Source organism: Carcharodon carcharias, chromosome 25, assembly GCF_017639515.1.
Source record: "Carcharodon carcharias isolate sCarCar2 chromosome 25, sCarCar2.pri, whole genome shotgun sequence".
NCBI lineage: Eukaryota > Metazoa > Chordata > Chondrichthyes > Lamniformes > Lamnidae > Carcharodon > Carcharodon carcharias.
Genome location: NC_054491.1, coordinates 18140169 through 18156950, shown reverse-complemented (window position 1 = coordinate 18156950; position 16782 = coordinate 18140169). Strand labels below are relative to the sequence as shown.

General features: G+C 41.8%; 1 protein-coding gene across 5 annotated transcripts in view; it reads left to right on the top strand.

Annotated features, from left to right (window-relative positions):
* abcg4a (ATP-binding cassette, sub-family G (WHITE), member 4a) overlaps positions 1-16782 on the top strand; it is a 151533-nt gene that overhangs the window by 18711 nt on the left and 116040 nt on the right. For 2 of the 5 annotated variants that reach the window (XM_041174499.1, XM_041174500.1), the window contains exon 2: positions 11656-11798. The exons of the other annotated variants lie outside the window; for them this stretch is intronic. The gene's annotated coding sequence lies outside the window, so the exon portion shown is untranslated. The remainder of the gene's footprint in view (positions 1-11655; positions 11799-16782) is intronic. 5 annotated transcript variants of the gene reach the window in all.

Here is a 16782-nt window from a genome sequence, read left to right as displayed (position 1 = left end):
GTTTCTGGTCAATGGTAACCCCCAGGATGTTGATAGTGGGGGATTCAGCGATGGTAATGCCATTGAACATCAAGGGGTGACAGTTAGATTCTCTAAAGAAGTGCAGCACGGAGGGATAAAAACAAAAAAACTGCAGATGCTGGAAATCCAAAACAAAAACAGAATTACCTGGAAAAACTCAGCAGGTCTGGCAGCATCGGCGGAGAAGAAAAGAGTTGACGTTTCGAGTCCTCATGACCCTTCGACAGAACTTGCGTTCGAGTCCAAGAAAGAGTTGAAATATAAGCTGGTTTAAGGTGTGTGTGTGGGGGGCGGAGAGATAGAGAGACAAAGAGGTGGAGGGGGGGGGTGTGGTTGTAGGGACAAACAAGCAGTGATAGAAGCAGATCATCAAAAGATGTCAACGACAATAGTACAATAGAACATATAGGTATTAAAATTAAAGTTGGTGATATTATCTAAACGAATGTGCTAATTAAGAATGGATGGTAGGGCACTCAAGGTATAGCTCTAGTGGGGTTTTTTTTTATATAATGGAAATAGGTGGGAAAAGGCCTTCCCCTTTTTTTTTTCCAATAAATTATAAAGATTTTCCTTTTCCCACCTATTTCCATTATATGAAAAAAAACCCCACTAGAGCTATACCTTGAGTGCCCTACCATCCATTCTTAATTAGCACATTCTTTTAGATAATATCACCAACTTTAATTTTAACACCTATGTGTTCTATTGTACTATTGTCGTTGACATCTTTTGATGATCTGCTTCTATCACTGCTTGTTTGTCCCTACAACCACCACCCCCCCCCCCCACCTCTTTGTCTCTCTATCTCTCCGCCCCCCCAAACACACACCTTAAACCAGCTTATATTTCAACTCTTTCTTGGACTCGAACGCAAGTTCTGTCGAAGGGTCATGAGGACTCGAAACTTCAACTCTTTTCTTCTCCGCCGATGCTGCCAGACCTGCTGAGTTTTTCCAGGTAATTCTGTTTTTGCAGCACAGAGGGATCTGGGTGTTCTTGTGCATGAAACACAAAAAGTTAGCATGCAGACACAGCAAGTAATTAAGAAGGCAAATGGAATTTTGGCCTGTATTGCTAAGGAGTTGGAGTTTAAAAATAGGGAAATCTTATTACAACTGTGAGGCCGCACCTGGAGTGCTGTGTACTGTTTTGGTCCCCGTATTTAAAAAAGGATGTACCGGCATTGGAGGCAATTCAAAAGAGATTCACTAGCCTGATTCCTGGGATGAAGGGGTTGACTTATCAAGAACAGCTAAACAGGTTAGGCCTTTATTCATTAGAGCTTAGAGTAATGAGGGATGATCTTATTGAAACGTACAAGATTCTGAGGAGACTTGACAGGGTAGTTGTTGAGAATATGTTTCCACTCGTGGGACAATCTCAAACTACAGGACATAGTTACAGAATAGGAGGACACTCAATTAAAACTGAGATGTGAAGGAATTTCTTCTCTGAGGGTAGTGAATTATTGGAATTCTGTACCTCAGAGAGTTGTGGAGGCTAGATCACTGAAAGTATTTAAAGAGGAGTTAGGTAGGTTTTTGAAATATCAGGGAGTTGAGGGCTATGAGGAACTGGCACGAAAGAGAAGTGAAGACCTGGGGCAGATCAGCCATGATCTTATTGAATGGCGGAGCAGGCTTGAGGGGCTAAATGGCCTACTCCGCTCCTATTTCTTATGCTCTTATGTTCTCGTTGCCTGGCACTTGAATGGCACGAATGTTACTTGCCACTTGTCAGCCCAAGCCTGGATATTGTCCAGGTCTTGCTGCATTTCGCCGTGGACATTGGTAGATTCTATTTTTTGTGTCCTAGCCAGTTGGGCTTTCTGGTGAAAAGCCCTTAATAAGATAGTCACAGGAGAGCACTCGCTCTCAACCTTTCAATTTTTATGATTCGTTTTTGCTTTCCTCTCCTTTCTCTCCTATTCTCTCCCTCTCCCTTTTACTCCCTCCCCTTCAGTCTATTGGCTGTAATGATTCCATGGAGAATCTGTTTGACCATCTTCATGCCATTTCTAGTGGGTTTGTCCAGGTATGCAACCAATGTAGGGACAAGATTATTGGCCTTTTTTTTTGCATATGTTGTCTCCTTCTCATTCCTAAACCCCAGACTTCAAACCTGACATGGCACCTGATTCATAATATGTCATAAAAACAAAAAAACTGCGGATGCTGGAAATCCAAAACAAAAACAGAATTACCTGGAAAAACTCAGCAGGTCTGGCAGCATCGGCGGAGAAGAAAAGAGTTGACGTTTCGAGTCCTCATGACCCTTCGACAGAACTTGAGTTCGAGTCCAGGAAAGAGCTGAAATATAAGCTGGTTTAAGGTGTGTGTGTGGGGGGCGGAGAGATAGAGAGACAGAGAGGTGGAGGGGGTTGGTGTGGATGTAGGGACAAACAAGCAGTGATCACTGCTTGTTTGTCCCTACATCCACACCAACCCCCTCCACCTCTCTGTCTCTCTATCTCTCCGCCCCCCACACACACACCTTAAACCAGCTTATATTTCAGCTCTTTCCTGGACTCGAACTCAAGTTCTGTCGAAGGGTCATGAGGACTCGAAACGTCAACTCATAATATGTCATGCTCTGACAATATATATAGCAGCTCTAATTGTTAAAATAACTTCCCAGTTACACAGGGCATAGGATGGTTGTTGTGAATTGAAGTGTTAGGCATGTTTTGTAGGGCATGCATTTCCTTGCTTGGAGCTGGGGAACAACTATCACAACAGAGTAGAGGAACTAGAGTACTCTTTGAAAGAGGTGGTGCAGGCTCAATTGGAAGAATGGCCTCCGCTTTTGTACCATTCTATCATTCTAAAATTAGGGGTCGCCCTAATAGGACAGAGATGAGGAGAATTTTTTTTCCCTCAGAGGGTTGTGCGACTTTGGAACTCTCTGTCTCGGAAGGCTGTGGACGCGGGGTTATTGAATATTTTTAAGGCAGTAGTAGATAGATTAAGCAAGGAACCAAGACTATTGGGGGTAGATGGGAATGTGGAAGTCGAAACACAAACAGATCAGCCATGATCTTATTAAATGGCAGAGCAGGATCGAGGGGCCGAGTGGCCTACTTCTGCTCCTCTTTTGTATGCTCGTAAGTTTACTTTGCATCTGACTTTTTTTAGTCCATGTGGCCAAGCCAGCAATTTGTTGCCCTTACAAAATTGTCCTTGAGAAAGAGGGATTGGGAAATGGCAGGTGCCTGATATGGAAAGATTTTCCATTCTCCACTGTGAGGGTCCCTCACCTCGATAAGTGAAATTTGGAAAAAAAAACTAGGAAGATACTTTGCTACACCACCACCTTGGTTCAGAGGGTAGCACTCCTGCATCTTGAGCCCGAAGGATGTGGGTTTAAGACCCACTCCAGAGAGTTGAGCACATGATCTAGGTTGGCACTTAATGCAATTCTGTGAAAATGCTGCACTGTTAGAGGTGCTGTCTATCAGATGAGACGTTCAAACAAAGTCTCAGCTGGACGTAAAATAGCCTATAGCACTATTCAAAGACTGGGAGGGAAGTTCTCCTTGTGTCGTATCCAACCTTTATCTCGCAACCAACCCATAAAATTACATGACCTGGTCATTTATTTGATTACTGTTTGTAGAAACTTTGTGCAAATTGGCTGTTGACTTTCCTACATTATAACATTGACTACACTTCAAACGTGCTTCAGTGGCTGTAAAAAAACATTGGGATGTCATGAAAGGACCTATATGAATGCAAGTTCTTTCTCTCACCAGGTTTCAGATGGAGCCTGTATCCAAGGGGACCCATGAGTGATTTCCAGAAAATTGGCAAACTCATTGTATTTCTGTCTGTCTGTCTGGCCCTGGCCTGTCAATCCTGGAAGTGTGTATTCTATGTGTTTATGATTTTTTTCACTTTCTAACCTTATTTCTGCTTTTTGATATAGAGTGAGACTCGAAATGAAAGGGAGGGAAGGAACACGAGAAACATGCTAATAAAAGCAAAATACTGCAGATGCTGGACATCTGAAACAAAAACAGAAAATGCCGGAAAAACTCAGCAGGTCAGGCAGCATCTGTGGAGAGAGAAACAGAGTTAATGTTTCGAGTCCATATATACATTGCATGTACAAATGTGCTACTTCTCCTTAGCTCTGAAGAAGGGTCATACGGATTCAAAACATTATCTCTGTTTCTCTCTCAGCAGTTGCTGCTAGACCTGCTGAGATTTTACCCCCATTTTCTGTTTTTGTTACAAGGAGCATGTTATTCCTCCCAGTAACCTGGTCAAGAGTGGTATTGGCAGACCCACCTATTTGTGGGTAAATTGAAAGACCAACTGAGAGAGACGTGTCTAGATAACACTCAACCCTAAACATTTTGGAAAGACTGTCTATTCTAATCCAATCAAATCCAATTTAATAAATCCCCTCTTTCTTTGTTGACTACATTAACTGAACAGTAGAAACTTTTCTCCTTCATGCAGTTTAATTCCGCCTATAAATGGAGGCCCTTGGAAATAGACTTCAGAAAATCTTTACTGAGTAATCATCTCCCCAAACGATGTTGAGCTTCTGTAAATTTACACTGTAAGGAGGTTATGGAAATGAGGAATATTTAAATTTAGTCAGCAGATTTCTCTAGCATAAAAAGCCCTAAGAGCTAGTTAGGAAGGTTCTCAATCTTGGAGCTATGGTGGGAATTGAAATCTCAAAAGTTATTAGCAGTCCCTCAGATCTTTAATACTGATTTGTATTTGAAAAGGAATGGAGAAGATAACAGCAGTGCCCTTGGGATGGAAGCAGCAAAACCAATGACTTCACAGAGAAGAACTAGCTGTGCTAGGAAAGGTTAGCTGGAATCATTGAAGAACAAAAGACCATTGGCCTGCAGAAGGGTTGGAGTAGGCAATGCTAGTTATGGCTCTGTGCTGCTTCACATGGTGACATACACTACGAAAGCATAAATTGAGGAACATTATGGGACGGACTTTCACCTATGTCACCCGCACAATGACCTGGTGGTTCGAAGGTCCTGTCTGTTGTAGAACCAGCATGATTTTACCTCCATGATTTCGATGGACTGCATCAGGCAATCACCTGGTTGATGAAGGTGAAAATTCCTTCCACCGTTACCCAGTCTTTCTAACCAAAATTTGTTCTGGATGTTTAATCAGAGAAAAGGATTGTAAAAGTCCTACATGTAGAACATGCTATCATGGTATCAACAATTTTAGATCATGAACTCTCTCCTCCATCCCCACCCCCTTTCCGATTTTCCCCCTCATTTTTGTTTTTTTCCAATAATTTATATAGATTTTTCTTTTCCCACCTACTTCCATTATTTTTAAGTGTATTTCCATTCATTGTTTTATCTCTACCTTTTAGCCTATTTCAGTCCCTTCTCCCCACCCCACCCCTACTAGGGCTATCTGTACCTTGCTCATCCTGCTTTCTACCCTTAATTAGCACATTCCTTTAGATAATATCACCGCCTTCAACACCTCTTTGTCCTTTTGTCTGTGACATCTTTTGGTTATCTCCACCTATCACTGGCCTTCTATCCAGCTCTTCTTGTGTCCCCCCCCCCCGTCCCCCCCTAAATCAGCTTATATTTCACCTCTCTTCTACTTTTACTTAGTTCTGTTGAAGGGTCATTCGGACTCGAAACATTAACTGTGCTCCTATCCGCAGATGCTGCCAGACCTGCTGAGTTTTTCCAGGCATTTCTTTTTTTGTTTTGGATTTCCAGCATCCTCAGTTTTTTGCTTTTTGGACGATGGGGTTTGACATCTTTTATATTTAGTAATACAAATTCCTGTGGGCAAAATGCCACAGAAATACTCCAATTTACAAATTGTAATCCAATTTGAAAATAATTATTCTGATCCTCTCCCCTCCCCAGGATGAGGCCTGGAATGAGAAAAGCACAGATATCAAAAAAAATCAGTTTAAATTCAGTTTGGGATATTTTACATTTTTCTAAGCGAAGATAAAAAACAATAATTTAAGTGTTTGCTGTGAGCATTTAAGTGAGTGAGGCTGATTGATCTGAGCAAATGTCCTTTTGGACACACAAACCTAACAGTGTGGTAACCTTTCAGATACAAGATTCATGGATGCTGAAGCAAATTAGAAATAAAGGACTCAGCATTGCCCTGACAGCTCATTCTCTTTAATTGCCAACTGGTTCCCATAAAGAGAACCTTTATTAATAATGCATCTCAATGTCCATGCATTTTTATATCAATTGTATATCTATATACCCCTATATGTGTGTATACATGTGAATACATATTTATGTATGCATAAAACATAGAATTTACAGCACAGAAACAGGCCATTCAGCTCAAGTTGTCTATCTTGGTATTTATGCTTTACAAGCTTCTTTCCACACTTTCTCATGGGTTAGAAGTTCCTGTGCAGTTCTGTATTAGTTCACCTCTTCATTATGCATATGTAAGCCTTGTCAGTGAGTGAAGACTATATAAAATGAAGGACATCAGAATAGATCCCAGCTTTCTCCATAGCTGGCACCAGCAGTTGCACAGTTTACAACTGGGTTCACTGAATACTGACCAAGAGCAGGACAGCTGGTTGTTACCCCCAGGCCACATGCACCTAGTTCTCATGATATTGATCTAATGGACCAAGTAGAAAGTGTTCATTAAGCCAGAGTTGTTTCTTATTAAACATGTTAAAAACACGTTCAGAATGATGACAGATATAATGTTCATAAAGAATAATGCTGTAGTCATCCTTCCCTCAGATCCCCCATTATTTTATTACCTATTTGCAAAGATACCAAACACGATAGACAGGAAATGACTGAGTGGTCCACCCAGTCAGTCCCCTATAATTGTGATCTCTTATGTATCAGGTGTTGTGTTCTCACAGGTTAAACAGTTGAGTTTTTCCATTCAGGTCACAGCCACAGGTTTTATTAAAAAAAATCGAAGCTCAGTTGAGATAATCTCTCTCTTCTGCTTGGTAAAATGAAGATAACGGGGATAAATGGAATGCATGTTTCATATGTCAGGTGCACAGTTGATTTATAACCTTCATATTTAATTATTAAACATGAAAAGTTATTTTACCTGAAAAATATTGGCTCCCATTAACCTCTAAGCAAGGCCATTAAACAGTTTGGAATACATTGCTCCATAGTTGGCAGCAGAGGTAATTATACATGCCTATATTTGGGAATAACTTATTAATCCTTTTATTTGATGTCCTGACTACCTCCTTTTAAAGCATTGTACCCTTGTGCTCTTATTTTGAAATTTTCTTATACTATGTGCCATTCCCAGGTGAGAGGTAAATGGGGTTCTATTCCGTGGACTCCTCCAGTGAAGTTGCCGCCAGAAGGAGCACAAGTGTTACCCACAATGAGATGTTCAGCGATTTCTCTGCCCACCTTCTTTGCTGTGGGGGATATGTGGCCTCTGCTTAACACCTTCTCTGTCAACCAAGATCAGTCATTTAACAGTTCCATGTAAATCCCAGGAATGCTTTCTCTTCCTCCTCTGCAGCCTCTGTTTGCACATTTGAGAACTTTGAGTCATCCAGAGAGCATTTTTGTTGTTGGTCAAAACCAGAGATTAAGTTTGTGACATAGATCCTAATTCACCCCCCACTTCTGGGAATAGCACCGAAATGGGGATCAATTTTTAAAAATTCTATCATGGGATGTGCGCATCACTGCCCATCCCTAATTGCCTTTGAGAAGGTGGTGGTGAGCTGCCTTCTTGAACCGCTGCAGCCCCAGTGGTGTAGATACACCCACAGTGCTCTTAGGAAGGGAGTTCCAGGATTTTGATCCCATGACAATGAAGGAACCACAATATAGTTCTAAGTCAGGATGGTTTTTGGCTTGGAGGAGTATTTGCGGGTGGTGTTCCCAATTGGCTGCTGTCCTTGTCCTTCTAGGTGATAGAGGTTGCAGGTTTGGAAGGTGCTATCAAAGAAGCCTTGCTGAGTTGCTGCAGTGCATTTTGTATATAGTACACACTGCTGCCACTGTGCATCAGTAATAGAGGGAGTGAATATTTAATTTGGTGGATGGGGTGTTGATCAAGTAGGCTGCTTTGTCCTGGATGGCGTCGAGCTTCTTGATTGTTGTTGGAGCTGCACTCATTGTGGCCTGTGTTTTCTGTTTTTGTATTGCATTTTCCTAGTTTTTGTGACTCAGTTTTTTAGAAGCTAACAGACTTGTTAACTGAGCAATCAGGGTACTTTCTATAAAATCTTTTTTAACATCACAGCTAAATCTATTCACTATTGGTGTCATTGAAAAGAGTCTGCCCAACATACAGCCATGTTATATAGTGGTATATTTGCCATTTGCAATCATTGGGGTTGGTAGCATAATGGCCAGGATTTTACGGCCTTTCCAGCCCGCTGGGATATTACGGTCCGGGGAGGGGGGGGTGGGGAGCCATAAAATCCTGGCCAATGGTAATGTTATCAGATGGTAATCCAGAAGCCTGGGCTAATACTCTGAAGACGCGAGTTCAAATCGCACACAGCAGCTGGGGGAGTTTAAATTCAATTAATAAAGCCACAATAAAATGCCGGTCTCATTAATAATGATCATGAAACTACTGGGTTATTGTAAAAATCCATCTGGTTCACTGGGGGAAGAGGGTGCGCCATCCTTACCTGGCCCGGCCTACACTTGACTCTGGATCCAAAGTAATGTGGTTAACTTTTAACAGCCTTCTGAAATAGCGTAGCAAACCACACAGCTGTACCAAACTGCTACAGAAAGCATAACTACACCACACGGACTGCTGTAGTTCAAGAAGGTGGCTCATCACCACTTTCTCAAGGGCAGTTAGAGATGGGCAATAAATGTTGGCCTTGCTAGTATTGCTCACATCCCAAGGATGAACTTGGAAAAAAAAACATGCGGGCTAGTGATACCTGACAACATTGCTGCTTTTAATGATCTTTTCCACTCGCTATTGGTGTATGATATGGTGGCACTGACAGCATCCCTGTAGATTGAATTCATGAGGAACACCATTCATTTGCACCTGGAAATGAATTGGCAAATTTTCAGAAAGAAGTCATTAGTACTCAAGGAAACTTCCTCAGGAAGTGCCTCGGTATTCTTTAATTGCTTTAACTACTAAATGTTTCCCCTGGGTGTCTTCCTGGGGACTGGGGACTTAATAGTCACTGGGGAGCAAAACTGCCCTTGTTATATTCTTCTTTATGTACTCGTCATTTGAGAAATGCAATTGTATGCATTAAGAAACCTAAGTGGAGATACAGGCTGCACAGGATGTAGCAATGGTTGGCTGGAAGAGAGTTGAGATTTTATATGGCTGTAGTTTGTAAGAGGAAGAGAGAACAAAAGGATAAGGAGTTTAAGTGTTTTGAGGCTCGGGAAAGATTGACTTAGAGCAAGAGACCAGCTTTTTGGATGTCATTTGACTATACATCCGGCGGCAAAATGTTGCCTGAACTTTCACCAGAGGAAATCAATCCCACAGGCAGTGGGTCCAGGGGAAATTGTATTGAATTGCAAGAGACTAGATGTACTGCAGCAGAAAAATCAGGGAAAGAAATTATTGGAGATGGGGGTGATGGATGCCCATAAAATAGATTTGGGTAAAGAAAGCTTCTAGGCCCAATTGACCTCGTCCTCCCAACATACTAATCTTACTACTTTCTCATCTGACCACTTCTAAATGAGTCCCGGTGTCAACTCTTCTCCCTGATGACCTGTTTTCAGATAATGATTGATTTCTTCCTGAGACCTGTCTAACCTTCACCTTTTACAATGAATTCTGAATCTTTGGTCACTTGTTCTGCCACCATAGCTGATCTGAAAGTTCTGTTTCAGGTTTCTCTATGTAAGCAAGGACCTCCATAAGATCCCCTGGGAGATATCTCTTTTTGAGGCTGTATCTGATGAAGTGCAAAGTTTGGCAGTAAATTATTTTGGGTTTCCCTTTATTTAATGCCAAACATGAAGTTACAGTGCTAGATGTAAGGACATTTTTGAGTCATTGATGCAATGGAGTATTCTGTTCACCAATCCATAAAATTGCCTTTTGAAAGGTAATTTGCCAGTTGACAAAGCATGTTCAACTAGTGCCTTATAGATCACAGGTACCTATTAACAGATGCCGGAACTTCTATTTTAACCTGTTAAAGGGACTAATATCTTTTGAGAAATGTTATACAATATGATGCCTTAAATTGCATCTTTTAGACATTTGGACATGAAATCAACATGAAGGAAATAAAGCAGTGATGCCTTAGGGAGATACAAATATCTTTGAAACTCCTTAATAGTGTTAGAGACGTCGAAATGCTATTCATTAATTCTGTTTCTCATTTTCTATGACTAATAGGCTCCTCAGCTTCTAGCAAGTACAACTCAAGGCTGTGAATAAGATCATTAGATACCTTTTTATCTTGTAGTAGTTGCAGAACATTTACCTTGGTGATTTCAAGGTGACATTTTGTGCCAATATGACTTTACTTTCTTTGTACCTATTTTCCATCCTTTCATCACAGAGGAGGTAAAGAAAGACATGGATTTGCTTGTTTATCACGTCTCTCAAACGTCTCAATGTTCTGCATATAGCACATTACTTTGAACTGCCATGACTGTACTGTGGACACATGCTTAAGATAATGTAATACATTTTAATTTTGTTATTTTGCTCACTATTTCTTCAGTGTCTCACCTATATTACATGTTGTTCACTAACTCAGCGGGCAGGCACCCTGGCTGTTCATAGGGTGTGCAATGTATGAGATGGGTGTGAATTCCTTTTTTAGGAATGGAAATTCATCTTTCCCCCTTTCTTCTCTTGAGGCACTTGAAATGTTGATACACCTCGTGGTTGTTACTCAGAGATACAGTGTGCCAGTGGGCTATTCCATTGACCATCTCTTTCAGTTTATGTGAACAGCCTTGGCGAACAATGCTGTGATTAAGTATGTGCTGATTTTTTTTTGGTGAGACTATTGTGCGCTTTGACCATCTCCACATTTCTGCTCATTGGATCTTCCTGCAGACTGATCGACTGAAGAATGCCTGGCTGGCTCATTGTGTAAGTGCACTGTATGATAGGGCACTGAGCCACTCTTTTCCGTGGTCTATCAACCTGCTTGTACCCCAGCAATGAGAGACAAGTGCAGATAATAGGTATAAAATTAATTAAATCGAAGGCAGATCTGTACTATAGGCCAGGTTGTGCAAAGGTTAGGGAAAAATGCAAACTGAATTTTTAATAGGGTAAAAATAACATTTTGTGAAAGGTATGTTGCAGTTGGAAACTTTCTCAAAGAAGCATCTTATATATAATATATCTCCTCCCTTCCTACTTCTGGAGCCTGAAAGATAACTACACACTGAGTGAACAGAACTTTGAATGTTCTGATTATATTTGGCTTGAGTTTGGGATGAGTCTCTCTGTTCTTGTGCACATAGATGCTGTCGTTGAAGGTAAGAGAGCCTTCTTATTTTCCATGAGTTTTTAAAGCTTCTGCTAATGAGAGGTGGGGTGTCTGACAGTGAGCATGTAAATTAGATTTTCTGTTTCACTGCAGTTTTCTAGTTGAAGGTGTGGAATTTATTGTGCCATTTTGATGGACCAATGTATAGTGAAGTTTTTTTTTATTTATTAACAGGATGTGGGCTTCACTGGCAATGTGAACATCCCTAATTACCCTTTAGAAAGGTGAACCACCTATTTGAATACAACCGAATGGTTTACTTGGCCAGGAGGGCAGTTAAGAGTCAACCACATTGCTGTGGGTCTGGTCAATTCTAGGTGAGACAGTGTAAGGATGGCAGATTTCCATCCCTTAAGGACATCAGTGAAGCAGATGAGTTTTTATGACAATCTGGTGATTTACTTTCACCATTACAAATACTGTAATTTTACCCCTGATTTATTTAAGCCATTGAATTTAAATGCCCCAGCTGCCATAGCTGGTTTGGAACTTGTATCTCTAAGTCATTAGAATCACAAAATCACAATGCAGAAGAGGCCCTTCGGCCCATCGAGTCTGCACTGACACGTGAGAAACACCTGACCTACCTACCTAATCCCATTTACCAGCACTTGGCCGATAACCTTGAATGTTATGATGTGCCAAGTGCTCATCCAGGTACTTTTTAAAGGATGTGAGGCAACCCACCTCCACCACCCTCCCAGGCAGTGCATTCCAGACCGTCACCACCCTCTGGGTAAAAAAGTTTTTCCTCACATTCCCCCCTAAGCCTCCTGCCCCTCACCTTGAACTTGTGTCCCCTCCTGACTGACCCTTCAACTAAGGGGAACAGCTGCTCCCTATCCATCCTGTCCATGACCCTCGTAATCTTGTACACCTCGATCAGGTCGCCCCTCAGTCTTCTCTGCTCCAACAAAACCAACCCAAGTCTATCTAACCTTTCTTCATAACTTAAATGGTTCGCTCCATGCAACATCCTGGTGAATCTCCTCTGCAGCCCCTCCAGTGCAATCACATCCTTCCTATGATGTGGCGACCAGAACTGCACACAGTGCTCCAGCTGTGGCCTCACCAAGGTTCTATACAATTCCTACATGACCTTCCTACTTTTGTAATCTGTGCCTCGATTGATAAAGGCAAGTGTCCCATATGCCTTTTTCACCACCCCACTAACATGCCCCTCCGCCTTCAGAGATCTATGGACACACACGCCAAGGTCCCTTTGTTCCTCAGAACTTCCTAGTGCCATGCCGTTCATTGAATACTTCCTTATCAAATTACTCCTTCCAAAGTGTATCACCTCACACTTTTCAGGGTAAAATTCCATCTGCCACTTATCTGCTTATTTGACCATCCCGTCTATATCTTCCTGTAGCCCAAGACACTCAACCTCACCAAGTGGAGATAGATACTCTCCTTCAGAAATTTCTCCAAGAGTTTCCTTACCACTGACGTGAGACTCACTGACCTGTAGTTCCCTGGCTTATCTCTACAACCCTTCTTAAATAGCGGAACCACATTAGCTGTTCTCCAGTCCTCTGGCACCTCCCCCGTGGCCAGAGAGGAATTAAAAATTTGGGTCAGAGCCCCTGTGTTCTCCTCGCTTGCCTCCCTCAACAGTCTGGGACACAAATCATCCAGACCTGGAGATCTGTCCACTTTTAAGCCTGCCAACACCTCCAATACCCTGTCACTCCCTATATCAATTTGCTTAAGAACCTCGCAGTCTCTCTCGCTGAGTTCAATACCTTCATCCTCATTCTCTTGGGTGAAGATGGACGTGAAGTATTCATTCAACACTCTAGCGATGTCCTCTGGCTCCACCCATAGGTTGCTCCCTTGGTCCCATATGGGCCCTACTCTTTCCCTGGTTATCCTCTTCCCATTGATATACTTAGAGAATATCTTGGGATTTTCCCTACTTTTACCAGCCAGAGCTTTCTCATATCCCCTCTTTGCTCTCCTAATTGCTTTCTTAAGCTCCACCCTGCACTGTCTGTACTCCGCTAATGCCTCTGTTGATTTGCTTCCCTTGTACCTGCTAAAAGCCTCTCTTTTCCTTCTCATCGTAACCTGAATATCTCTGGTCATCCATGGTTCTCTGGGCTTGTTACTCCTTCCTATCACCCAAGAGGGAATAAGTTGAGCCTGTACCCTCCCCATTTCCTTTTTGAACACCCCCCACTCATCCTCTGTAGATTTCCCCACAAGAAACTGTTCCCAGTCTACCTTGGTCAGATCCTGCCTTATTTTACTAAAATCCATTCTCCCCCAGTCCAAAACATTTTTTTGCAACTTGTCGATTTCTTTGTCCATAACAAACTTAAACTGTACATGTTGTGGTCGCTATCTCTAAAATGCTCGCCCACCATCACCTCAGTCACCTGTCCAGCTTCATTCCCCAGAATTAGGTCCAGCAATGTGCCGTCCCTTGTTGGACCCTCTACATATTGACCTAAAAAGTTCTCCTGTACACATTTCAAGAAATCCACTCCATCCAAGCCCTTAACACTATGTCTATCCCAATTAATGTTGGGAAAGTTGAAATCACCTAATATATGTACCCTATTGTTATCGTTTTTACACACCTCCACAAATTGTGCACAAATTTGCTCCTCAATTTCCCGCCGACTATCTGGGGGTCTATAATAAATACCTAATAATCTGGTTGCCCCTTTTTTATTCCTAAGCTCTACCCACAAAGCTTCATTCGATGCCCCCTCCAAGATATCATCTCTCCTTACTGCAGTAACTGACTCCTTAACTAATAATGCAATGCCTCCTCCTCTTTTACCCCCTCCCCTGTCTCGCCTGAAAATTCTATATCCTGGAATGTTGACCTGCCAACCCTGCCCTTCCCTCAACCACATCTCAGTGATGGCTACTATATCACAATTCCACGTGTCAATCCTCACCCTTAACTCATCTGTTTTAGGCCAAACATATGAGAGGGAAAGGATCTACTAATAAGGTTGGGTGGGATAGGATGGGCAGAGATTCACACGGAGCAAAAACATCATCACGGTCCAGTCACGCCAAACACCTGGTTACTTTGTATAGAAAGATTGCAACACTTGAAAATGGGGACCAGGGCAACTTGGTCCAACTCTGCCTCACTCTCTAACCTGACTTCACCTCAAGACAGCATTTGGATTTGACTCTGTATGTCCAATGCCACAGGAGTTTGGCTTAGCATATTTTAATATTTGTTTTATATGGCAAAATGTTAGCAAGAAAATTACAACAGCTTCTGCACCAGAAACAGTAATGGTACATTGTTCCCTGAAGTCACCAGCATCATAGAATAAGTGAATTGGAAGATTGTTTATGACATTATTATGTAATAACTTCACGGATGATATAGTTGAACACAATTCTGTCACAAGGAAACGATGTAAAGATTAGAACACAACTGTTGACCACTTCACAAATACTCAGATCTGGACTCTACAAAACTGCAAATGTGTCTTGATCACAGGCCTGGTGGTACCTGAGCTGAACTTGAAAAGCTGACTCTGCCTCCCACAAAACCTACAAGAAAAACCTTTAGCAGAGCAACCCTGAGAGTTTAGTCAGATAAAAGACACCCCATGCATTAGGCTTTGAGTATATTATTCCCTTATTATCTTTAATTATAGTTTAGCTGAACTGGGATAAATGCACTTAGGAAGGTATGCTCAGAAACTCTTTAAGCTGCAGACAATAATACCCAAGCCTTTGTAACGGTGCCAAGTTAATCATTTGTTTACTAACTCAGCATAGACAAAACTAGCAGCAAACACTCAACCAGGACCTACATTTTATGCATAATTGATTACATTTTTAAAAGCACCACTGTTTCTGTATGGAATCTGGCAACTAAATAAGTTATACAGCATTGAAACAGACCACTGGGCCAAACAGTCCCTGCTGGCATTTACACTCCATTCGATTCTCCTTCATCTTTTCTCATTTAAATCTATCATTGTAGACCAGAAGACATAGGAGCAGAAATTAGGCCATTCGGCCCATCGAGTCTGCTCCGCCATTCAATCATGGCTGATAAGTTTCTCAACCCCATTCTCCCGCCTTCTCCCCATAACCTTTGATCCCGTTACCAATCAAGAACCTATCTATCTTGGTCTTAAATACACTAAATGACCTGGCCTCCACAGCCTTCTGTGGCAATGAGTTCCATAGATTCAAGCCCTCTATTCCCTTCTCCCTCAGATGCTTACCTAGCTTCTCCTTAAATGCACCTACACCATTCGCTTCAACTACTCCCTGTGTAGTGAGTTCCAAACTCTCACCACTCTTTGGGTTGAGAAGGTGCTTCTGAACTCCCTGCTGGATTTCCTGGTAACTATCTTATGTTGGTGGCCTCTGGATATGCGCTTCCCCACAAGGGGAAACATTCTCCCTGTGTCCGCTCTATCAAAACGTTTCATAATTTTAAATATGTCAAGTAAGTCACCCCTCAGCCTTCTTTCTTCAGGAGAAGAGACCCAGCCTGTCAATCCTTTCCTGATATGTAAACCTGCACATTTCTGGAATCATCCTTGTAAATCTTCCCCGCACCTCTCCAGTGCCTCTATGTCATTGTTATAATATGACAACAAGAACTGCACACGTTGATAAGTGTGGTTTAACCAAACTTTGGTACAGGTTTAGCATAACTTCCCTACTTTTCAAGTTTGTCCCTCCAGAAATAAAACTTAGTGCTTGGTTTGCTTTTTTTTTATGGGCTTGCTGACCTGTGCACAACCTTTAGTAATTTTTTAAAAATTCATTTACGGGATGTGGGCATCACTGGCTAGGCCAGCATTTATTGCCCATCCCTATTTGCCCTTGAGATTGATGTATTTGTACTCCGAGATCCCTTTGTTCCTCTACCCCACCAGGACTCGCACCATCCACTATCTTCCTACCAGAATGAACTACCTCACATTTATGTGTTGTACTTCACTTGGTAATTATTTACCCATTTTGCAAATTTATTAATATCCTTGTGTAATTTGTTGTGGTCTTCCTCAGTATTTATTTACCCTCCACTACCTCCCCACTGCTGTCCAATTTGGTGTTGTGCTCAAATTTAGAAATTGTGTTTTTTGATTCCAAGGTCTAAATCATTCAGGTCAATTGTGAACAGTGGAGTGTCTGTTTTAAATCCTCAGTTCAATAAATGTAGGAAATTGAACAATCCAAATCAAGAAGTCATGTAAAAGGGAGTGAATGGGAAGTGGAGATCATCTCTTAGTGATTATATATAATGGGAATTAATAGAAAGTATTTTTTAAAGAATGATTTGTATTGATACAGCTG